Source organism: Corvus hawaiiensis, chromosome 5 (genome assembly GCF_020740725.1).
Source record: "Corvus hawaiiensis isolate bCorHaw1 chromosome 5, bCorHaw1.pri.cur, whole genome shotgun sequence".
Taxonomy (NCBI): domain Eukaryota; kingdom Metazoa; phylum Chordata; class Aves; order Passeriformes; family Corvidae; genus Corvus; species Corvus hawaiiensis.
In genome coordinates, this window is record NC_063217.1 from 58,527,342 (window position 1) to 58,552,224 (window position 24,883).

A 24,883-nucleotide genomic window follows, 5' to 3' on the forward strand; every position below is an offset into this window, starting at 1 on the left:
GAACATAACCAGTGATGAGAAGATATTTCCTGAAATGTAAAGTGAATTTAGCAGTCTTCTCTGTTGGTATTAGACAAGAGAATCTGCAGGGGCAGCAGATGCCTTCTGGGTTTAGTTACATTGAAAAAAAAGTGGTGTTTTTTCTTGCTTGCTTAGACTTTTGCCCACTTTGCTCACCAGACTGCACAGATGTTTGCAGAGAAGTTTTGTTCCAAAGACTGTGTATATGTATGTTTATTTGTATACTTGCCCTAGGAACATATTTTCCCAGAGCAGGGGGATTACCTTTGGAACTGCTTGCACTTGGCCAAGGATATTCCATGTCTGAGCAGGGCCAAAGTGTCTGTGGCAAACACAGATTTTCTCCTTCCTGTTTGATTGTTTGGTAAAGTGTTTCTAGTTTTTGTTATTAAATGTTCTGGAAAAAACAATGTGTTGTTCTTCCAGAGGCAAAGATTCAAGATCTTAGTTCCCTATCATGCAAAGGTCAAGTCTTTGAAGTGTCTCAGTCTTAGGTTTGGTATCTAAGGAGTTAGATAGGAGAAGTTCTGACATGAGCTGGTACCTACTGGTACCAAAACAGGCTTTTCTCTGCCTTAATTGTGGATTGCATGGAGTTGGATAGGCTGCTTCCAGTTACGGGCCTGCTCCTACTGGTTTTTTCCTAACGTAGCTAATGAATGACTGGATATTGATGATGCACGTGTAAAAAAGACAACGCAGGCTGAAGGATTTCAGTGCTCATAAAACTGCACATATGAACTGGTTTATGGTCTAAACCTCAACTTTAGAAGGGTATCAGCTAGCAAACCATAAACTGAGAGAAAGAACAGGAGCAAGTGACCACCCATAAGCAAAGTAAGGAAGGAAATCTGAAAGGGTCTCCTCGTTATTGTTTGTAATTTTGTATTGATAGCCAGATTTCACACGTGCAGTTGTTCAAGGATGTGAGTGGTTTTGCAGCTTAGCTTTTGAGAGCACCTGCATTGTGGGCACAAGGCTGTGAGCTGCCTGTTGTGCACGAGAAGGTCTGGCACAGGACCAGGGGGTCTGTGTTTACCCAGTGCTGCAGCCAGCAGTTCCAGTTTGCCCTGCAGCTTGCTTCCTGTGTGTCCCCGTGCTTAGGAAGTACATTGTGCCACTCTCCTTTCTCTATGGTAGCTGGAAATTTCCCTGGGGTTACTTCTCTCTAAAGAGAACAGCACAGTAACAGAACAGTAATTTCCTATAATTTAAACAAGAGGTCTTGTGTCTTAATATGACTGTTGTTCAGATAAAGGCATAGAATCGCAGAGACAAAACTTACAGAAGTGCCTGGGTTAAATTTTTATATAATGTTGATAACTGTGATGCATAAAGTGAGGCTCCCATATGTACAGGCCCCTCATCAGAGCAGGCATGGTCCTTGATGGTGGAAGCCTTTCCAGCCCACTAAAAAATGTTTTTTCTAGTGTGTCATTCTGGATGTTCTCCCTCTGCGCCTGAATTTGGCAGCCAAGCAAACTGAAGGCCAGCATAGGTATCCTGCTGTGCATGTGTTTAATTCTGTCCTCCTCACCGTCTAAAGTTTGTGCAGGTTTATTTTCTCTTCTTGAGCAGGCATGTATGATACATCCTGTTTACTCTTAAATTACATTGGCATAGAGTCAGCAAGACTCAGTGGTTTCTTCAAACTGGTATGGCTCCCGGGAGAAGCTGAATTTTGGTGGGGTGCAGCATGCTGTTCCAGATGCTGAGGACCTCTGTTGGCCAAATCTCTCCATTTGGCAGGGAGATCATAGGAATGAGTTTGCTCTGCCTTCTCCTTGCTTTATCTCTGTGGATTTCTTTTCCAGAGGCAGGAGCAGGGACCAGCCTTCATGCTTAATGGCTTGCTTAGTTCTCTTTTCTGGCTGGTTATCTCATAAAAAGCTGGGAAGCTGAGGAAACTGCCTTGGGTATTCCCATTCATAAATGTACTGATACCTGGGCTGACTGCTGCAGGCCCCAACCCTTCCTGCAGCATTAGTGAGAGGCAGAGTTCAGGGGTTTGATTCAGTACGGATAACCATACTGAATTATTTTGTCTCTGTTAAAAGTAGCTTTTCCAGTGCAGTGGTATCCCATTTATCACTGCTGCAAACTATGACGTCACCTGCTACACTACATATTCTTCAGACCTTATCTATTGAAAAACCTCTTAAATCTGAGGAATAAATCAGAAAACTGATTGCTTTCAGAAGGTTGTACCTATTCTTGTGGTACTGGGGATTTTTTAGTGCTTTTGCACTGGGTGGAGCTGGAACTAGCAAACACAGAATTGTGAGAAATGGGTCACGGGAGGGAAGTCGGTGGGAGTGTGTCTAGATCTGTCCAAGCTGCACTCATCAAATGCTGAGATTCTCATGCAAAACGTTTTTCTAGCTTCTACAGATCTTCCAGCTCCAGTCATTAGAGGAACACCACGTGCTTGGTATGTGTAGCTGAAAATGTGCAGGATTTTGTTGTCAGTGCGTACAGTAGGCTGAACCCGCTTGGGCTTCAAAATGCGATGTTGTGTCATCTTTAACTATCATTATTAGTAATTTTTTTCTTATGATCTCATTGCGGTATCGTATTAGAAACTGCTTTTTGTCTCGTGATGGGGATCTGAAAGAAGAGACGCAGCATCTAGGATTTTCCGAGAGAGGCTGTTTCCACCGAAAACCAATACCGTGGTCTGCTGGAAGGGAGGACGGAGAGCTACACGTCATTCACTGCCCTTTCTGAGTACGGGGAAAAGCAGAGTGCAGTCTCATGCTTCCTGAGTCACCCGGGAGCAGGCACCACTCCTGCCCTCCAGGGAGCGGACAGCAGCTCCCGAAATACAATCACGGCTGCCGTTTCCATCCTAATTCCCTGATTTCTGCTGTGCACTTGAATCACAACTGGGCCTTTGGACCCTCGTTGTGCGGGGCCACGGATGGGTAAAATCCCGAGTCCTTCTTAAAGAGAGCTAAGCCGTGCTAAGTTGCAGAGGTGCTGTTGGAAGTGGATGAGTCGGGGCTGCTTCGGAGCGTATTCGGTGGACTAAAGCTGCATCACAGGCACAAAGGAGAAAGGAGAGGGGGCGGCAAAACTCTGCGTAGCATCTCGGGCTGTCTGTGTGTCCCCTTGGAGCGTGGCAGGGTTAGGGACAGCAGGGAGCCCGGGACGGCTCCCGGCGGGTGTCCCGACGCTGGCATTCCCAGAGCGTCTAGGAAGGCAGGCGCGTTCCTCCAGCAGCGGAGCCGGCGGCGCGCCCGGGGGCTGCCAGCTGCCCCTGAAACCCGAAACCCGGGGGCTGGCCCTGCGAGACCGCCCCAGCCCCTCGGCTGGCGCACACAACACATCGCACATTATCCATCACCCTCACACGCCGGCGCCCCGCCCGCCGCCGCGGGCTGCCCCCGGCGCGGCTCCCGGGGCACGGCGACAGCCCCCGTGGGATGGTGGCAGCCCCGCCTGCGCACAGGTCGCCTGAGCGGCTGAGGGAGGGGGCAGGAGAAGAAACTTCTGAGCGCAGCCGGGCTGCAATCCGCTGCCGGTGCCGCCGAGCGTGCCCCGAGCCGCCGCCGCGTGTATGGGGGAGCAGGGCGGCCCTGCGTGAGGGCGGCCGGAGGCCGGTGCGGGGCAGCCCCCGGTGAGCAGCCCCCGGTGAGCAGCGCCCGGTGAGCAGCCCCCGGTGAGCAGCGCCCGGTGAGCAGCGCCCGGTGAGCAGCGCCCGGTGAGCAGCCCCCGGTGAGCAGCGCCCGGTGAGCAGCGCCCGGTGAGCAGCCCCCGGTGAGCAGCGCCCGGTGAGCAGCGCCCGGTGAGTAGCGCCGCTGCCCGGGGGCTGAACCCCGGGGGCCGTGCAGGGCGAGTGGCTGCTGCCGGCCGGGGAGCGGTGGCAGCAGCTGTGTGTGTGAGACAGCTGTTCTTGTCTGCTCTGTGTTGTGTGTGTGTAGGCATCTTTCAGTGTTCTTCTGCGCTGTTATTTCTTAGCAGTGCTAAATACTTCCTAACAGGATCTGTTTTGGTTGGTTTCAGGGCTACAGGCTGAGTGTGTGTCATCTGACTACTTGTTGACTTGAATATAAGTCAAAGCCCTTTGTGCTTTCTGCGGTCTTGGGTTTGTGATGGTTGTCTTAAAATCTCCCTCCTTCTATGTAAGTATCTGTAGCAGGCTTTGAGAAGTAAGGTCCTCACTGGGACAGATTTTGCAATGAGGACTTTGACTGTAATCACAAAAGGTTAGGGAGTGTTCCATGGATTTTTAGAGCCACTGAGTGGATTTCTTTTTGACATAAGGGAGTAATTGTCTTCTCTTTTTCCTTCACTGGGAAGGAAATTGGAGGTAGTATTTGTCTCTTTCTTTGCAGTAATATGCATGCATGTTGTCAGTTTGGGAGTTTCTTCTTCCAACGGGGTGGAGAGTATTAAGTAATTTATGTTTGATGATGTTAGAAAAATTTTTGCACTGGAAGTAAACAGCAGGGGGTTTTTTTAGGTAGGTACCTGTGTCCTGAATAGGTAGAAATAAAAAAAACGCATTTCCTGTGTAGCACAGTGACTTCATAACACAGAACTTACCTAATATTAATCTGAATTCCGTTTGTCTGCATCAAGTAGCATGGTTGCTGGGAGAGGATGATGGTAACTCTTAGATCAGCAGGTATTAAGATGCTGTTAAGTTCTTGTGTTGCACAGTAGTTCCGTACCTAGGAGGTAACAGACAGTAACTTCTGTACATTCGGGGGAAAGGATTCCCCATGAGGTAAGAATTAAGGCAGTGGGACTGAGCAGCTCAAGGAACAAAGCATCTTGTCCCAGCTAAAAATCGTTTAAGTGGCATCTCATAGGCGCAGAAGGCATGTGTCCAGGCAGAGGTAGAGAGAAGGAAGGACTGAGAGTCAAGTCCTTGTTTGCAGTCCCATGAAATTTTCATGTTGTGGCAGGTTTTGTTATTGCAGAAGGCATCTTCTAGTACGTGACAGTGACTTAACGTTAAAAATAAATGTGCTTAAGCTTGTTTCTTTGTGCATGGTCTCTAAAGTTATTAGACTGCCTCTTCTCTGATTGTTGTTCTCTCAGCTGCTTTTTTTTCCTCTTGTTCTTTACTTGACTCAGTCTTTAATGAAACTAGCTAGGTTTAGTTTGGAATAAATAGGGTGCCCATCCCGAAAACAGCAAATCAAACCAAAAAAAAAAAACCCCAGAAAACAACGTGGTAATTAAGTAAAAAATATAAAGCCATGCAGAAAATGCAACTGAAAGCATGATTCTGTGTGGAAGGCTTGCCTTCTTTGCACTGTAAGGTGATTTGCTGCTGGGCTCAAGTGAGAGGGAGGCTGTGGGTTGTTCCTTTGGCATGTGCATCTCCTGTGTTTGCAGACTGGTGCATGAAGATCACTTCTATTAGTGGCTCTATCACTAGGTTCGTTTTTCTGAAGATGGAGTTTAGAAAGACAGAAATTAAGATCCCTTTAAGAAATGGCCCAGGTAATAGTTTGAAGTCCTGATAAGGTCATGTCTTCAGAAGCAGCCAGAATCAAAACCCGCTGTGAGCTCCTTGTGCAGCTGTAGCACACAAGCATCTCTTGCTGCTTGATTCAGTAACTTGGTGGTTTTTTTTAAACACACCAGGTGGAAGAAAAAACAAAGTTGAAACTCATGGTTGGTAGTTTGAAGTGATTTGCATCTGCTAGCTTTAACTGTCTTCTGTGTAGACTCCTTTGTGTTTATTGTGATCTGATGGCCTTTGGAAGTATGTTTCATTCCTGGAGCCGTTAACTGCCTTTCTCTATATTGGGCAGAGGGAACGCTTGATACAATTTTTAGTTTTAAATAATCTCCTGGAACAGAGTGTGACACTTCGTCGTATTGGGGTAGCATTTGTGTTGTACACTGTTTTGAGGGTGAATGTATGTTTGATTTCAGCCAGGGAAATAAAGAAAAGGTTGCCTTCTCTTGGTGTTCTAAAGTGAGAAAAATATGGCAGGAGAGTATCTGGTAGAGTTCCAAGTCTGGAACTTGGCTTTCTGTGATGTTGAAGACTCCAGGTAAGGTGAGTGGCTGATAGTGTTGGATGATAAGGAAACACACAGCTTTTAATGAAATTTGCTACTCCCCTGCCAGTCTTGGGAGAGATAGAAACTTAAAAAGCTGAGGCCAAATTTCCAGCTTAGATTCTCTTCCATCATGTAAGACTGCAGAAAGTGCTACTGGTAGGATTTAGTGTGTTAGTTTCTATTACTATGCTAAAGCAAGGATTTCAAGTTAGAATTGTTTTTTATAGTTGTTGCCTGCATTTATTTAGAAAAATGTTGATTAGGTTGCACTTTTTTTAATTGAAAGCACTCAAAAATCTATGAAAATACCAGGCATCTCAAAGATGGATGTACTTCAGCTTCTTGTACATTTGTCACTCTTTCCTTCTGCCTCACCATTTTGCCAGTTACATTTGGGTGATCAAAGTGGGCATGGTAAGGACTGGAGTGAAGCTGTAAATTGATTTTGTTTTTAATTGATTATGGATCCAAAATAGGACCATAATGGTCCTTGATTAGCTTCCGTTATAAGCTAGATCATTTAGTCATGAAGAATACCCTGTTTTGCCAACAAAGTCATTTGATAGGCTCTCCAGTATATTCATTTGGTATAATTATCATCAGTCAGCTTTACTGTGTGTTTTTGACTACCAGCTTTGTTAGCTCTAGTTCTTATTAGCTCTTTGTATGTTTAATAGCCTTCTCTATCCAAATTTCTGTTTTCTCTAGAGTTACTATTTTATTCTTTACCTTCTCTTTTTAAAAGTGGAAAACACAGTTTGTCAATTTCTTCATTTTCTTCCCCCTTTCTCTATTTCAACATTTTTTAAAATGGTTTCCAGAAAAGATGCTCTCAGGTACTGTCAGTTCTTCCCAACTTGAGCACCTGCTGAACAAGGAGACACAGACTGGTGCACAGACAGACAGACAGCTGGCTGTCAGTGGCCTTTCCTCTTCGTAATTAACAATTTCTTTGGTATTTGTCATCTGCACAACTTTTCAGTCATGATCTTTTTTTTTTTTTCTTCTTCATTTTTCTTCCAAGTCGTTGGTTACACTGCAAAATAAGATAGTCGCTTGGAGACTGGAAGCCACCTGCAGTGTGGTGCTTTTTTTTTTGTTCACGGTCATGGTCTTTGACTTTTCTGTTAAATGTTTGAATTAATTTTGTCTGCTTGGCTCAGCTCTAGTTTCATTGGGCTTTTCCAATGAAAATGTCATGCACCATCAAGCCAGAGGTCTTGAAGGAACACACGAGCTCTTGCTTTTAACTTTAGCAAACTTCTGTTGTTTACTGTTGTACTTGTTAGTTGGGAGGGGCTTTCATGCTCCACTGCTCGATGAGACAAACCTCAGCAACACATGCTGGATTCCTTGGCAATGTGTATAGTTTCTTGCCATGAAATACTTTTCTTTTTCTTATATTGAGTTTTGTGTAATGGCAATTATGATTAGTAGCTTTTTAGCAAGGACATTTTTCACATGTGTTACTTCCAAGAAGTAGTTGGTGTGTTCCCATGGTTCTTTCTGCACATTTACCTTTGCTTTTAGAACAGCGATTTGTTAAAAAAGTAAAGAAAATAGCACTTAAATTTTAACTGAACTGGTATTCTTGGCCTATCAGATGGAACAATCATGAAGTGTTAGTAAAACTCAGCAATTTGCCTCCTCGTAAAACAGGGAAATAGCTCAAAATAAGAAAATAGCCAACACGTTTTGGCCCAGACCACACTAACCAAAGAAAAAGCGTGTTTGGTTCTCCCAGTTAGTGATATCCAGAGGGATCTCACTGCCTTCTGGGTACAGGCTGAGTGCTCCTGCAGTAGGCAGAGAAAGTAGCCTTGCAGTTAATCCTTGCTCTGTTGACTCGACCTCAGCTCTGGCGACAGCATCCTGGATTTTCCATAAGCTGCCTCTCTAGCTGTATCTTTGACCTCCCCAGCTACCACATGCTGTGCTGTGAGAAGAAAAATGTGAAGGATAGAGGTGACATCAGGGGAGAAAGGTTCTAGTAGTTGGCAGCTGAAGCTGGAAAAGGTCTTAAAAAGGGTGAAAAGAATTGCCAAGGACAGCACAGCTTCTGTGCAAGAAGCAGTGCAGCAGGAAGGAACTTTGCAGCCTGGAGATGAGATGGCTGAGAAAGCTTCACTAACAAGTGGCAGGAAAAGGATAAGCAGACTACTTCTTCTTCCCTTATTTTTCAGGACAAGAATCCCAGGGTGTGTCCAGGAGTGGTGGCAGGCTCAAAACAAATGGAAAGAGGTAATAGTGTGCACAAGATGTAAGTAAGGTGTAATTCAGATGTGTAAGTACTCGCAGTGTAGGGATTAGTAAAAGAAAAACCCAGTTTTAAGGGGTAGCTAGCCAAAAGTATTGCTGCTTGCTTGTCTCAGTTATCCTGCTTGTCTCTGGGATTCTATTTCAGTCACAGTTGGAGATGGGATGCTGGGCTGGATGGACTCTTTCTGTCCCTTTGTAACCATCCATTTGTTCAGTTCTGACCCTCTTTCATTTTAGTATTACTTATAAAAGTGGAAAAAAGATCTGATACTCTGTTTGTGGCTTGATGGAAAGGAGCTGAATGACCACAGCAGATCATGAAGGCCTGCCTTCTTCGGCTAGGAATGTGCGGATGGATACAAGGAAGGATAAGAGCTGCTGTTGCAAAGCAAGGTGTGATCTTTAAAAACAAAAAGCAAAAAGATTCATCACCACTTTGTTTCCAGGCAGTGCTGCGGGAATGTGGCCGCATGGTCTTACAGGATGAGTCTTTAGAAAATGAGTAACAATGGATCACGTGAATTCAGGTGGAGCAGAGACCCCCTGAAGCCTGCTGGAGCTTGGTCAAATAGGGCTTTCTCTATGTACCCAGCTCGGCAGCTGACAGTGTGGAGGTGGAAGAAGAAGCTCAAGTGCTGCAGCAATCCCAGCGTGCTAAATGACTGTTTAGCAAATAGGAGAGTGCTACAGTCAAGGGTGACTTAAAGTATGCTTAAGGCCCTTCTCGAGTTTCTTGAGAAAGAAAAATGATGCAGAGGCTGCAGGCAGCTAACTTTGTTTCTCATTCTTCAAATCCTGCTCTGTGGATCAGCTGGATGAGGCAACTTCCCCCCCATGGCCATATTGGTTGATAATTCTTTCAGTATTTTGGAGGGGAAAAAAGTTTCAGTAAATCCTAAATGAACTGTGCCTTGTGCAGTATCTTCAAGATCTTTTTGCTGTGACTTTAGTGACTTTAGTTTAGTGACTTCAATTTAGCTGATTATTACTGTAATGGAGCTTTAATCGTATTCACCTTACCTACTTGGGCATGGACTGAGAAATAAGAACTGTGCAATTATCAATATATAGCACAGAACATGATAAAACTCATTTTTAATCCTTCCTGTTGGAGCATAACAGATTGCTGCAGTTCAAAGACAAGCATGTGAACACAGACATGTGTCTAGGAGATGAAGACAGGCTTCTGGAAATCTTATTTATTTAATGACATCATTGCCTTATTTCAAAGTGTTGTGTTGGAAAGTGTTCTGAGTAATTTGGGGTCTCAGCGTTGTCGTTAAAGGTGAGATAACGATGAAGGGAAGAGCTGTGCTGTACGTTTGCTTACAATTATAAACTAGCTACCATGGAATTCTGATTGTCCAGAAGTTGGAGCAAGCAGCCTACTTGCTGAATAAGCTTTTTTATGGTGGAGCCTCTAGACAATTCCTTCAAGAGTTGGGGTTTCTGGTATTTTTCTCTGTGTGTCTGTATGTCTATGGTAGGCTCCTGTTGAGCTCTTGCCTCTTATCTGTGATTGAGATCAAAATTGTGTGTCAGATGCATGGATAGTCACTGTGGTTATCCACTACTAAGTATTCTTGCAAAACACAAAACCAGAAATCCTGGATGCTAGAAAGAAATCTTTTCTCTGGCAGTTGCAATATTTGTGCAGCTGTTCCCACAGATGTTTCTTCTTTCTTGGCTTTTTTTTTTATTTTAAATTTCTCCTAAGAAGTAAGCAAACCGAGGCAGAAATGTTAAAGGGCCTGCCTGGAGAAGGAGAGAGAAAATGCAATGCCTTTTAGCGTGGACACAGTGATTTACGTTCTTTCAAAATGACTGTGATTCTTACTTTGTTTGCCAAGTCTAAAGCCTGCTTATGCTCTGCAGAGCTGAATGGAAGCGTACTAAAATGGGAGCTTTGCAAATAGGCTTTGAGAGTAAGAATCTGATTGTGGTAATTTGGGATCTTAATAGCATTGCTGGAACCCAAGTGGACCCAACTTTAGTGTCTAATTTGCTCATTTTAGAAGTGAATAGGAAATGTATTGGTCAGAAAGCTTGTTCTGACAAGCTCTGCCCGTTGGGTAAAAGGGAAATTTTGGAATTTCATTGTAGGAAACACCCCCACCCCGTCAATCAGTAACTGATATCAAGATTGAGGACTAACTGTTCATATGCCAGACACATTTATTCACTGTTTTAAAAAAAGCAACTACAATTCTGTTATATGGCAGTGGGAAATCTTGAAGGTGCTATTTTAAATACAGCTCAAGTAGAAATTCTTTGAAAGTCAGTAAATTAATTGGAGTGTAAAACATTAACATTTGATGCATGATGGTGAAACCCCTTCTCCTAGGAGAATACAGGGTTCAAACTAGAGTCAGTTAACCTCATCCTCCAGAAATGTTTAATAAATAATATTTAGGAAAATGCACATTTGTATAAATAGAGATCTATGTCTTGATGCCAGCAGCTTCCACAGGTTGGGTTTTTCTCTCAGGGATCACAACTAAGTAAGCAGGAAGAAGCTCTAAGAAGGCACATGTTGTAAGTAGTGGTTTTGAGTAATGAAAACTTAAGAAAAACAATAAATATCTGTCTGTAAGTGTGAGAGACCTGGTGCTTTTGAGTTGTTTAGTTTTCCACGTAACTTGGTATGTGTGTGATGCCTGCTGCCTAGACTTAACCAGCCATGCTCGAGTCCTCTTTCTTCAGAGAAAGTTGGACCTGGCTTTGTGTGTTCTGTGAAAATGAGAAAGCAGCCTTAGACTCTACACATAAATATGTCATGTGTGTCAACATCAGGGAGAGAGCAGAACTATTTTGGGGTGATAAGGAATAAATTGTTGTAGCCTGTCCATAAGTGTGCTGGGATGAAAGGAAAAATTCTAGCAGGGTAAGGAGTTCCTGGGAAGCCTTGGGACTACTGGGTTGGGGGTAAGGGGAAATAATAAAATATCTGTTTTGATAGTGGTTATTTTGCTGTCTGAAAGTAATTGTGTTGCCTGCTCCCATGGGATTTTAGAAGTTGGGCTTAATGAGTAGGGAGGTCCTTTCCTGTCCTGCCTGTTTGTCATATGTGGACAGTTGTGAAAAAAAAAGTCTGCTTCTGAATCATAGGAGTATTTTATACGTATCGTAGGATGTGCCAGGACAAAAATAAAATCCACATCAACATACTTATAGTAGGACCCTTATGATTTTCACTGTGATGATTCTGTCCTGCAATGAGTCAACTATTAATTAGTTTAATAGAATCATAGAGCTATTTAGGTTGAAAAAGACCTCCAAGACCATTGAGTCAAATTTTAGACCAAACACCACCGTGCTGACTAAACAACAGCAATAACTGCCACATCCAGTCACTACTTGAGCACTTTCAGGGGTGGTGACTTCACTTCTTTCTTTCTTAACAGCTTCACTGCTTTTGAAGAATTTCATAGGTTTTAGCACTGATGTTACAAACAGTTATGGTCCCTTGCCATGGTGATTCAGCTCCTGATTTGGTCAGCTGTTACTGGTAGGATTTACCACACTGGGAAAGGGTTGTTGGCTCTGCCCTGGGCAGTGGTCAGTGGATCTTTGTATGGGGGTAGTTGGTCCCTTCTAATGCTGCCTTCTGACAGGCATCAGGGGAGAGGGACACTTCTGGGAAGGAGCAGGGACAGCTGTGATGGTGATGCTGTAAGCTGGGGAGCTTGGTGGTTCCTCATGCACATGCTTAAGTCTCTTGCGTTTGGCTGTTCTCCTGTTTAGTGTGTGCTGAATTCCTGCCTCTTGCTGTCAGCCTGGGCTCACAAAGCTCACAGTGCACTTAGCTGACACCAGGAAAGGACTAAAGCAGCCAGTTGAGCGTGCAGCACGTGGCACATTCAGTGTCAAGACTATTTATCACGTAATGAGATTAAGCCTCTGTGCAGCACTGCTGTATGATGCAGTTTCATGTAGCTCTGACGCCTTCCCTTGGCAAAGTGCAGAAGGCGAGTTGGGAAGAGGTGTGATCCTCTGCCAGCATTAGAAATAAAATCCTAAATGCTGAGACTCACTCCAGATGTTTGTATCATGTTTGATGGTGTCACTCCTGGGACACTGCTTCGGAGATGTTCATCTCCCAGCACCAACAGGAGGGCTCTAAAACGTGAGTTTTACCATTTCTTACTTTCATAGGGACTACTAGAAAAAATGGCAGATTAGCCAAAACAACACACTAGGTACTGGTAGTCCACGTATGACTACGCAGTAAGTATTTTGTACATTATTTAGGTGTCCAGTAAGTAAGGAAAAGTTATTGTGCAATACCTGGTGGAAATACCCAGGAAAGGAAATAATTTCTAACCTGTGCTGTTAACCAAACACCAAATGGACCCAGGACAATGAAACAATAAAAAGGTCACACTAATACAGTGGTAGGGGAAAAAGCTGAAATAAGGGGGTTTGAGCAGTGCTACTGAGAGATTTCAGAGGTACATGCCTTTGGGATTTCTTTTCTGAGGATGTGAAGAACAGGCAGTTAGCACTGAAAGTGTTGCTGTGGAGTTGCAGGGAATAGATCTGATCTCACTTGCAGTCTGATAGCACTGCTGGCCTTCTAAACTGTAGGCAGAGCAATTGGGATATGTTGGTAGATGTGGAAATGTGGCATGAGGAGGTGATGGTTTCTCAAGTGACTTATCAGAGCTGCTTGTGCCTCCTGTGGCAAGGGCAGGTCTGTGCTGCTGGGCTGTGCACCAAGCTAACAGCCTTTTTGGAGGGGGAAGGAAGGGTTTATAGTTCAGAAGAGATGTTTTATAGGAGGTTATGCTGCTCAAAATGCACACCTGGGTTAAGCCTCTGGTGTCCCATGAGCTTAGACTTCTGAGGAAAAGTTAGCTCTGGTAGCTGAGCTCACCATTGTGGCACTATGATGTACCTCGTTAAGGAGCTGAATACCCTCCTATGCCTTGAAGCTGAGTATGTTAGGCTGGAGGGATTGTATAGAAATAAACCAAAACTGAGTGTCTTGGATCTGTGATACCACTCAGTTATGAACATAAGTTAGTTCATACTTGTCTTCTAATACCATAAAATGCCCAAAGGCTTTTCATACAACATGGCTCTTGGCAGGGGGAAAAAGAGTATGGTAGTTGAGATAACAGGATATTAAATGAGTGGTTTGGTTTGGAGCTGCAGGAGCATTGCTATTCTTTTTTCACTTTTCTCCTTGGAGAAAAAGTTTAGAATTTTTCTTATGACTCATGGAGGTGCCCCACATTGGACTGCTGTGTGTGTGACAAGTTTCCTCTGTGTCCTGTATCTTGAAAAGAGAGTTCTAATGTGAATATAGTGTAATGTTTCCTACTGATTCATATCAGGTATTTTGATTCATAGGGTCCTTTCATCCCTAGCTGAGGATCAGAGGTCTGGGGTGAGATGTGGTTTTTTGCAAAGCAGTCTTGTACTCAGAAAAAATCACACGATGCTTGTTGTTAAATCTATATCTTACTCTCATGGAAAACTTCTCTGCATGTTACTGAGCTTTATTGGGTATTAGGGAATTTCCTAGAAACATGAAAATCAAATAACAGATTTGCATGGGGAGATTGGTGACAGTTGCAGACAGTATATGTTGAATATTGTCCATGGCATGACAGTACAGCAGTCTTGGATGCTAACTTGGAAAATATTTCATGTGGAGCTGGTGGTAGGAAGGTCCTCTGTAGATAAATATGAAGTTAGTATCTGTGCTTAAAAAATAGGATGCAAACTTGAGCTCGGAAACAAGCTGTATGTGCTGCTGGAGGTCTACAAAAAGTAGATTTTTGTGTGTGTGTTTTCAGAAACACTAAAAACACAGGGGTTTTTTGTATCTGCTATATAGATTGCAAGCAATAAAGGGTTGGAGTCTTAGCACGAAACCAGAAAGATGATTTATTGGAAATGTCAAGGAATCAATCACAGAGCCTAATAGGCAGTTAAACAAGCTTTTCAGTTTGGGTGTGTTTAAAAGCAAGGAGGTTTGAATGGTTCTTGTTGATAAACTTGGATGCCTAGACAGATTGCTTGGAAACTGATATGAGCAAATACTTTGTTCTGGGACTCATTGAAAGTGGAACAAAAAGAAGCTGTTTTTTGGCTAGTCTGTCATTTGCAGATTTTTTGAGGCTAATAAGGTACAAAAAAGTAAAGTAGTGTGGAAATTGGGACACGACCCTTTAACCAGCCATTAAAATTTAACAGAGGTCTTTGGAGAATGATTTTAAACTCTGACTTGTCATATTTTTTGTGGTGGTAGTGCTGAAACACCTCTACAGAACAAATGGGTGTTTTAGCTGAAAGCTTGTGTGAAAATATGTTAGTATTGACCAAGTTGTCATGAAAAGGTTACTGAATTCCAAGATAGAAGATACTCATTTCCCATCCTGGGACAAAAGAGCACATAGTGAAATTGTTGATGGCTTGGAGTGGTCTGAGTATTATTTTTTGCTGGCACTGTTGAATATACTATATGACATAGCATATATATGTAAGTAAAATTGTCCATTTAATTGGTTTAAATTACCTTTGGAATTAAAAAAACAAATGCTTTACTAGTAAGTAGCATGTCTCATTAATGCCTTCCTGCTCCTTTGTAACATTAGAATGGCTGTTTATTTTTGTCATGAATTTTGTGAATCTGTAAACAAGGGTTGGAAAAACTTCTCATGGTAGGTTTTTTAGAGATTGGGGAATAGTACTGAAGTAATGTCCTCTGAGGTTGGGAAATGGGGAAGGCGGCCTTGGTTTTAAACATTTACACAGGACAGGATTGAATAACCTTGGTGGAGTTGTCTTGTTCAGATCAGAAGTCCATGGACAAGGAGGCAGGGATTTTTGTTGCATGTTTTGTGTATTTGTAGACACATCAGTGCTACTTTGGCTTAGAGATTATGAAAACACTCTCCTAGATCCGTTGTTGCCAGTTCCTGCTAGTTGCAGCTAGGCTTAAATTTGGCTTTGTGAGTAAATTATAACTTTTTTGTTTGACTTGGCAGCATTTCATCAGCTAACAAATGACTTTCAGATATGTGTGATTGATTCTTGTTGCCATATCATTACATTTTTTAGCATTATATACTTCCTTATGGGCAGTCTAAAAGTGCTTAATTTTCTAGTTGTAATGTTTTTCTACCAATTAATCTTCTGTCACCCATTGGTCTGCCATAGACAATGCTAGTTTGCTCTGGGAAAATCATGTAAAATTACCTTGATTTGCAGAAAGATAAGTGAAGGTGGCTGCCTGCAAAATGGTGTGTAAGAGTGGGGTTCTACAAAATTCTGTGCTGAAAATGAATTGTGGAGACTTGAAGGCATATTACAGGGAAAATAAGACACTTTGAGCTGCCTCCTTGAGAAGTGTAGTTGTTGAATTGTTCTAAAAATTGTTATTCTTGTTGTCCATACAGATGAAAAAATTAAATGGAATTATGTATTATGTCATTTGCAGAGGTGAAGGTGGGTGGGAATCTCCTTGGTGGTAGAAAATCAGTAATTCCACATCTTTCCCAGCTTTTGCACCACTTCACTTTACCTTACTCAAGCTGGCACTTACTACATTTGCTTCTTGTTAATAGTCATGCTTAATGGCATTTTGTAGCTTCAATGTGCGACTCTACACTGCTGTTAAACTTTTTAAGGCATTTGTGAAAAGGAAATATCAAATGTGGCCAGTTTGCAAGTGTTCCCTTGCAAGAAAATAAATTCTCTTCAGTCAGCAGACACTAGTATAGTGTTACTGATCTCAAACACCAAGCAGAACCAAGCTAAATGCTGTATTTTGTCTTGCTGTAGAACTTGGCAAAACACTGAATGGTTCAGGGTGATATTTTACAGAAATGCTGCATTGATTTGAGCATGTGGGATGGGGGAATGAAAAGTTAAATAAAGCAATTACAAATGATTTTAAGTGTTTTAGCACCTTGAGAATTGGCTTAAATGTTGTGGTGAACTTGAAACTGCGGCTTTTTCATAAGCAATGATGAAAATGGATCCCCCATTGTTTCAATTAACCATCCATAGTTTCCTGTTATCAGTTAGGATATGGTGCAAAGTTTTAAAAGCCACATAAATTGGCTTAAGCATAAAAAAAAAAATTAGAAAGTATGTTATGAAGATCACTTCTCAATAATTAATTTATAAGTAAGATCATTAGGATAATTTAGGGCTTTTGCATAGTTGTGCTGATTTTGTGGTGGGTTTTGTGCTGCTAAAATGGACGAACTATGTAATGGACAGCAAGTTTTAGTTGCTGTCAAAGTACAAAAAACTCTTGTAAGCTGGTGTGATGGCTGAATACAATATGCTACAACGAGAGCAGGTTTTTATAACTTTTGACTGGCCCATTTGTACGCGTGAAGGGCTGGCAAATGAAAAAAGTCTTCTAGCGATGACAGAGGACAAGCTTCCAACTACCTGAGAGCTGGGTGTAATTGCAGACTCTGTGTATGATGGACCAGAAGAAATAATATTTCATTACTATGTGTGTTCAGTCAGGTGATGTACTGGGCACAAGTTTAACACAGGAGAGGGCTCTGAGGATTTCATTAGCAGGTTTAGGGTACGTTTGTCACGTGTGGTGAAATTGCGGGTGTTTTCCACTGATCACTTCCTGTCCTCTCTCTGTAGCAGGATGTTTTGTGGTTTGCCACATCTGCTTTCAGACAGGTTCTTCAAAATTGCCAGAGACCTTAGAAAACCCAGTGGCTGTGGTGCAGAAAACTGGGAACAGTTAGGTGTGGATACTTACATGCCTCCAGCACTCTTTTTGGACTTACTGTTGTTCAGTGTGTTGACCTGCTGTAGAGGTTGGTGGCAGCAGCTCCGCAATTCATGCTATTTTACCAATATATTTTGACACATCTTTCTTTCAAAAAAAGTTATTACCATTGGACTTAGTATTGATGTTGTTATCTAAAGTGTTGCTGACACTGTCTTGGCATTCTGTTTGTGTGAGGGATCTGGTTCATGACCTGAAGATATTTCTGCTCTGGATTTTTGATAGCTGAGGTAATTCTTCCCTAAAGAAAGCTTCCATTTATATTGTGTTCAATATCTACTGAAACCAAATAAAAAGGGCAGAAAAAGTATTGCTGAGAAAAAAGGCAACACACACCAATAAAAGGAGAATCGGGTGAACAGAGAATAATCTGAGTATGGAGTCAGTAGTGAGTTAAAAACGTGTAACACAGTTTTATGGTTATTCCACTTGTTTGTGACAATCTGCAGACTGAAAGAGGAAAACTTTGTGCAAATACAGTCATGCAGTTCATGGAATACAAATTACTTTAATTGTTCACAGGTAAAAATGCTTATCATTACTGCTGTTTTGTCTATCCTACATCCACAGGTTTGTTCATACACTTAAATCTTTTGGTTTGACTTGTACAGGGTAGGTGATGTCACAATACAAAACAACAAAAAAATAAAAATGGGATGATTTCTTTCCATACAGTGGAATTAATTAGTGAGAAGGTTTGTAGAATTATTACTGTCAGCTTTGGGTTTATGGAACTGTCATCTGGATGATGAAAATGTTTGAGTACTATTCAGAGCACCTTTTTATAGTACAAATTTGGTAGAAGGTGTAGAGCATGGACAAGCTGAGTTTGTGCCAAATGGCGTACATGAATTTCTGGCGCTGAAGAAATGATTTGATGCAGGAGAAGTCCTCACTGAACTCTTGGAGGCTTTTGCTGGGCAGCAGAAGGGTGGTGCTTGTGTTTGTTCCCTGAACAAGGGGCTATTTGCCCACTCAAGCTTGTTCTGATAAGGTAACTTTGATGGCTTATGTTGCTGCCAGTAATACTCCTGATGTGTTTTTCGAGCCACTGATTTGCATGCCTTATTGAGCTGACTTGTGTCATCCCCCCTTTAAAGTTGTTTTTTCTCCTTGCTGTTTGCACCCTTCAAACATTTGTGGAATGTTTTGTGTTCTTGACTGTCAGGGTGTCAGTCTAACCAAATGCTCATCTCCATTCCTCTGCCCTGAATGTCTGCCAAGCTGTCTTTGTTGTTTCCAGTGGAGAAAAAGGGAACTTGGTAAACAAGATGTTGATGTATTGATACAGTGTATTATTTTCCATATTGAATTGGAAAGCAAGTTTGCAAATAGCTTGTTATATATTACCACTGTTAGGGAACTTAGTGGAGAAAAAAGATCTATATTTACTCTGTATTCCTTCCAGGCTATTTTTATCAGAGAAGGCAAATAGTATTTTTCAAATGTGAATCCTACAAGAACTAGTCCAGAGTTGCAGTGTCTTCTCTGTTTATTCTGTCCTTCAAATGTGATTTTTGCAATTCTCATGAGGATCAGATTGTCTTACAAATCTTAGAGGCAATCTGTCTATCCAAGAGCAATCACCTCACTGCCTCAGGATAGGAAGGGAAAATTCATGTTAGTTTTGACAATTGTTTTGCAAATTGTTCCATCCCTTCCAAATTACCGCTATCCAAGCCTTCTATTTTTTTCAGAGATGCTAGTACAGCTTTTTAAGGTTTTGCTTTGCAGATTTAAGCTTGAATGGGCTGCTTGAATGGTAGGTTCGTCTGGAAATCTGGACCATGAGATGAATTATGCCAGGATGCTCCCCATGTCCCAGACATGAGATACATTTTGGGAAACCCCAGATTCCTTGGCAGTCTCTCAGGAAATGTCACAGTGCTGTGAGAGCTACTTATGCCCTTCCTTCCTTACAGGAAAAATAAAGTAAAATTCTCCAGTGAACCATAATAAAGATGATAAAACCAGCTTTGTTCTGGAAAGCTATGTTGAAATCTTAGAACTGTTTTTGAATTTTTTTTTCATTCCATTGTGTGCTGTGCTGCTTATAATGGGATTTTTTCCAGCAGAAATTTGTCGTCCCCCCCCTTTTTTTTTTTTCCTGGTGGTTGGTTTTTTTTGGTGTATGTTTCTAAACTGCAGTTCAAATAACTTGGGATTAGAGTTTAGGACATCTAATGCGTATTTGTGAGAGAGAAGAGCTGTAAGTCATGTTAAAAATATTTAGCTTTCATGATATCCAGATGTGTCTAGACCTTCCTTTGTCTATCAGCTGTGGTGACAACATCTGTTTTCTTCTTTTCCTTTCACTTTGTGTTCTTGACAATTGAGTAATTCAAAGGATAAATTGTGGCTTAGTCCTCCCTATAAGCTGTGACACAGGGATGTGGTCAGGTACCTCTCGGCATCTGCTCTGAGTTCAAGTTGAGTCCTGCCTGCACAGAGGAGCTGTTGTTAAGTGTGTCACCTTTCCATGCTGTCGGATTCCTGTTTGTGCCATAGTACATTGCTTGGTTTTGAGAGCACGTTGTAAACAAACGTAATAAATAATATAGTGTGTGCTCACTTTGAGGATACTGGAATGTATCTGAAATTATGAGTTCAAATGAAAAGTAGGACTCAGATTCAAGTTTGAGATGAGAAAACGCTGAGAAAGGTGAGTGGGGTTCTTGACAGTGTGCTAAGGCTCAGTATTGTCTAGTAATGCAGTCATAATTGCACTTCTAACAGCCTTAAAATGATGCTGCTCATCTTCTCAGGAGCTCTTATGTGTGCTTGAGCTTGTACCTGGATTTGGCAGTAATTCACATACAGAAATTTACTTCTAGGTGATTGCCATGGCAAATATATCTACTTCTTTTTTATATATTCTTGCTCAAGTGATGCCTCTCAAGGCATCAGTTGAACAACAGAGACTAGACAGGAGTAAGGGAATAAAAGTAGGTATTTATTTGAAAGGCCTTCAAAGGTCTGGGGAGCCAGAGGCTATTCTCAAGATGGACAACAGGTCACGAGTTCACCTAAGGCATCACAACCTCTGTTGTGCCATTTTCCGCAAAAAATTGCGTACCCCTGATTGTGGTAGATATTGTCACCCTTATTATGGGACCAGCAAATGAAAATGCCCTCTTGGGGACAGCAGGCAGGTTTTTTTGGTTACCAGAAATGTGCATTCTTAGCTCATTACCCTTCTTGGGAGAAATGAACCTCTTAGCATGGACGGGAGGATTTTCTTACACAGTTCTTTCTGGTGTACAGATCTGTTAGGAACGGGGTACAGAAGGGTGGGCTGGTTTTAGCTTCCCTGCCACCGTTTGAGAGGGGCAGGTGGAGTTTTGCATGACAGCCCGGGCCCTACCTCCCTTACATTTCTCCACTGTTGAACCAGGTGTGGAGTGTGAAAGGCTGAGCACAGCTGCACAGCTGTGCCAGTGTTATGCTTGGATCCCCTGTGCGGGTGTTTGTGCAGGAAAAGCCGTGTGACTGGGCTGGATAAAAGAGTAGTAACCTAATCATTGCCTAGTAAATTCCTGGGAATGTATTTTGCTTGTACAAAAATATTTACAAAGGCAATGTTCATTTGCCAGTTTCGAGCAGAAGAAAATAAATTGAGGTGAAATTACAAAAGGAGGGGTTTAAAGAGGGGGCAGGGCAATAGGAGATGGTTTGAAATCAATCACACATGCTCCTCTTCCACCTGCAGTTTCTTGGATCCAGAAAATGAACCTAGGCCTCTTTTCCATTCATACTAATTTTTCAAAATTATTTTTGAGTAACTAAAAACAACCCCCCAAAACAAACCTACAAAAAAGCTCTATAAAACTATTAAAAATAGTAAAAAAAAAGGAAGCTGTTCAAGCTTTATAGGTTGTTCAGCAAGCTTTAAAGAACAATGTGAATTACTGCAAGGGAAATTTTTCAATTATTTGCTTAGTGAGTAAAAGATGTAATTTCTTTTTTTTTAAAATTAAAACTTAAAATTAAAACTGCTTACTGGATCTTTTCCCACTCTGCCAGAAGAAAACATTGATTAATGTCAAGCCTAGGGATAACTTCGGTGCAGTCTCTACAGAGGTCTGATGACAGTGATGAAAATGAAGTAGATCTCCTGGTGATTTAGCTCTCTATGTCTTGCACTTAGCTTTAAAACTGACCGTATTTTTCAGTGAGTTTTGGTGAAGGTTTGATATGAATTTAGTCATATCTGTTTTGTTGCTGGAGTTGAAAAGGAGGAAGAGTTAGCAGTGCACAGATAAATTTTCAAGGATTTTGGAAATAAACTTACACAACTTCTTCATTAGCTGTATGAAATCTGACTCAATGTGAACAGGATTACCTGTATGGCTTGGTCATTAATACTGGCCATATTATGTGTTTTGGTCATGTGAATTGTCCCAGTGAAGTGTATATATGTCTGCTAAGAAATATTTGACTCTCTTTGAACACCAAAGTGAATGTGTTCTTGAAAATGCAGTGGTAATGGTTGAACTTCCAGGCTATTCACAAGAGTTTTTGTGCCACTGAAGGCAGAAATAGCTGCTCCTTTGGAGAAGTTTCAAACATATTCTGTGTAAGGACTAAAGCATCAACTCATAGCGTGGGTAGACAAAAATCTGAATTATCAGCAACTACTACAGCAAGGTATCTCATGAAAAATTTACTTCTGCTTCCAAGTGTCAGAACTACTTCCTGCAGAGCTTACAGATCAAGCTAGTTCCTATCAAGCTGTGTACCGAAGAATGGAGCTCCAGAAGAAGAATTTGTTCACCATTAAATAACTTCTAATGTGTAGAAATATTTTCAGAATAGGGGAAAAAAAACCTGGAAAGCTGGGACTTAACTCTGCTTTTAATGTTTTGGATTCAGTCACAGTTATGTTAGTATTTGAAGACAGAGAAAACGAAACATACATCCTGCCTGGAACATCAATTAAAACAAGAAACCCACCTACAATTGGTGAAGGGAGTGGCTTCTTCTCACACTAATAACCAGAAGTTATATTAGCAGTGGATGTACAGAAATGTTTTTTGCTATGCTGTAACTATTCAAATAATAAAATGAGCAAGGTTTATGTACTGGTGGCTGAGATTAAGGACTGCAAGTGCTTGTGCTTTCAATTTCTCTCTTGGTTAAACATCTTGTAGGCTTGTCTGTCTTGGGGGTGTTGGGAAAGTGATGAATTTAGTCCTTTGGTCTTGGGTTTCCTGGGGCTTCCAGTACTGAGAGGTGTACATTCTTTCCCCTTTTGTCTAATTTCCTCCCTTTGAAGTGGAGATCAGGCTTCCATTGAAAGCAGAGGTTGTCCAGATACATGGCATATGAACATCTGACTTTGAGAGTACATGAAAGGCTTTTATTACTTTCTTTTAACATTTCTGTCTCGTAATATCATCTTAAATCACACTATGAAATGAAATCATAATAGTTGCCGCTTAGATTCCTTGTGTGTTGTAGAAAGCTTAGTGCCTTATGGTACAGGATCTCTCAAGGCCTAGCTGATATTTCAGCTGCATTGGCTTCCATATCTTTGGAAAAAACCCTTCATCATCTGCATCCAATTTAGCAGAGAGCTGGAATGCCGGAAACATGTTTTTGTTCCTGATGAGTATAAATGCAAGCGCTCTGTGAGCGAAAGCATCACATTGGAGTTGTTCAGCTCTGTTTGTGCAAAGCAAGTTCTAGCTGCTTTTATTTATTTCTAGGCTTTGGTCTGTAATCTCTTTGGTGTGGGCTGAGCCTGGAGGGCTGGAGTGAGCCCACGACGAAGCCATCGGGTCAGCTGTGGTTCCACTTAGCTCTTGGTGTAGGGCAGAGGAGCCCTGCTGCTCTGCTCCTGCTGCAGGTATTTGTGTGGGGATCTCAGTCCTGAATGAGCTGGCTGGTCCTGGAGCTTTCTCCCAGATCCTGGCAAAGGACACTTGGTGATGTTTGATATCTCAGTATCTTGTACTCTGATGCTTCAGCAGGCATTGGTGCACACAGTAGGTAGGTGATGCTGCTCTATTACAGTGCCTAGTCAAAACCAGCAACTGGATTAGCAGTTTTCCTGTTTGTTTTGCTGAAACACTTGGCAAATTTCATCATCCTAAGAGGCAAAGTGTGTTTGTGCTTGTAGGCATTGGTGTGTTTTATATCTGTTTTGTCCAGATTCCTTTACCAGCCTATTGCTGTGAAGCTGAATGCCTTCCACAAACAATGTCTGACATCTGTTACCTGTGCTGGATTGTTTTTCTCTGTGTCAACTTGGAAATTGTATGTATAAAGCTATTTTTTATTTATTTGAAACTTCCAGAGCATTTGATTGTTTTGTTAGGAAATGCAAGGTCAAATAAATATTTTTGATTAGTCTTGCTGTTTACACTTAATAGCTCTGAAACGGCACCAGCAGTATTATGTCTTTAAAATACAAAGGCCTTTGGAATAATTGAAAACAGAAGAGTGAAGAATTAGAAAAGCTTTGCCAGAGCTAATCTAAGAAGTCAGGTGACAAGACAATAGTCAGGGCATCTATTCTTCCAGCTCCCAAAGTACAAAGTTCTTTGTGTTTTTTAGAAAACCCAACTGTTTCTACAGTGTTTTCTATTTGCACTGGCTAATCTGGTTTTTTTTAAAGGTTAATTATCTTTTTCTATTCATAAAGGTTGAAATACTATCTTGAGAACCCCTGTGTCTGTTGGAAGAGAAGCTGAAAAATCTTACTCCATCTGCATCTGTTCTAATTGAACTTGGTTCCTAAATTGGGGTGAATGATGGATCAAGCTGATAAAACAGACAACTCTATGTAAAAATTGCTTTCTAGGGGATTGATGCTTTGAGATTTTACCTTCAAACTTAGAAGAGCAGAGTTAACTTTCAAATCATCATCTTATCAAGAGCAGAAGAAAAAGTAAGGGTGTAGTTAGGGTTGCAGACACAGAGAAAAAGGAAGTCAAGTATGAAGTTACCAGGAGGCTGGATTAATTTAATTGCCTTATACTGGCTTTTCTGCAGTGTCTGTTCTAGAGGTTGGTTGTAAGTATGATTCCTTGGGAAAATTGTCCATAACTGATAGTTGTAAAATAATAAAAGTCACAGTTGTACTTTTACCCAGCTCTACTGAATTGGCTTTGCAAATGGAATAAATTGTGGTGCTGATTCTTTTAGCAGTCAACTCATGTAATTCATACTTTTCAGAATGCACCTTATTCTGTAAAAAGAAATCCTCAGACAATCTGTGCTTTGGCAAATAAGGAACTGCTTGAGTTTGTGAGACACTGATTTGAACTTCATTTGGTTTCCTGCACTGATAAAACATGTTGGCTTTTGAAATGCAGGATGGTGTTTGGTGCAGGTTATAGATAACCTGAAGGTTACAAGCAAGACAAAAAAGGTGTCCTTTTCTTCTTTCTGAAAATAAAGAAAAAAATCAAGAAAACAACAGTGCAGAGCCATGATGGTAACATGGAGAGAGATGGCGTATTTTTGGGATGTGGATGGCAAGGCTTCTCTGCTGTTTTGACTACACTAATGTGAAATAGTAAGGCTGTCTGACTGGAGGTGATAACCTCCTTTCCATTGGGCATGCTGATGTTCTCCTCTGCAGATAGTGACTCACATAAAACACAAACCATCCTTACTGTAAAGGGAGTTGATAAGAAAAGGTAGATTTTTCTGGTTTGTTCTTGACGCTGTGTTTTGCTGTTAATGACCTGTGTCATTCACAGCGGGAGAAATTTATATTCTCAGGATACCTCGCCACTCTTAAGTTAGATAAATTGAATAAATTGAACTCTGTAAACATGGCCATGCTCAG

At 41.6% G+C, this 24,883-nt stretch overlaps 1 protein-coding gene across 2 annotated transcripts in view; it reads left to right on the forward strand.

Annotated features, from left to right (window-relative positions):
• Positions 1-3,746: 3,746 nt before the first annotated feature.
• The window catches only part of ARHGAP24 (Rho GTPase activating protein 24), a 184,716-nt gene continuing 163,579 nt past the window's right edge, over positions 3,747-24,883 (forward strand). Inside the window, exon 1 of one of the 2 annotated variants that reach the window (XM_048304522.1) lies at positions 3,747-3,808. The gene's annotated coding sequence lies outside the window, so the exon portion shown is untranslated. The remainder of the gene's footprint in view (positions 3,809-24,883) is intronic. The other variant, XM_048304523.1, reaches the window with a different exon arrangement.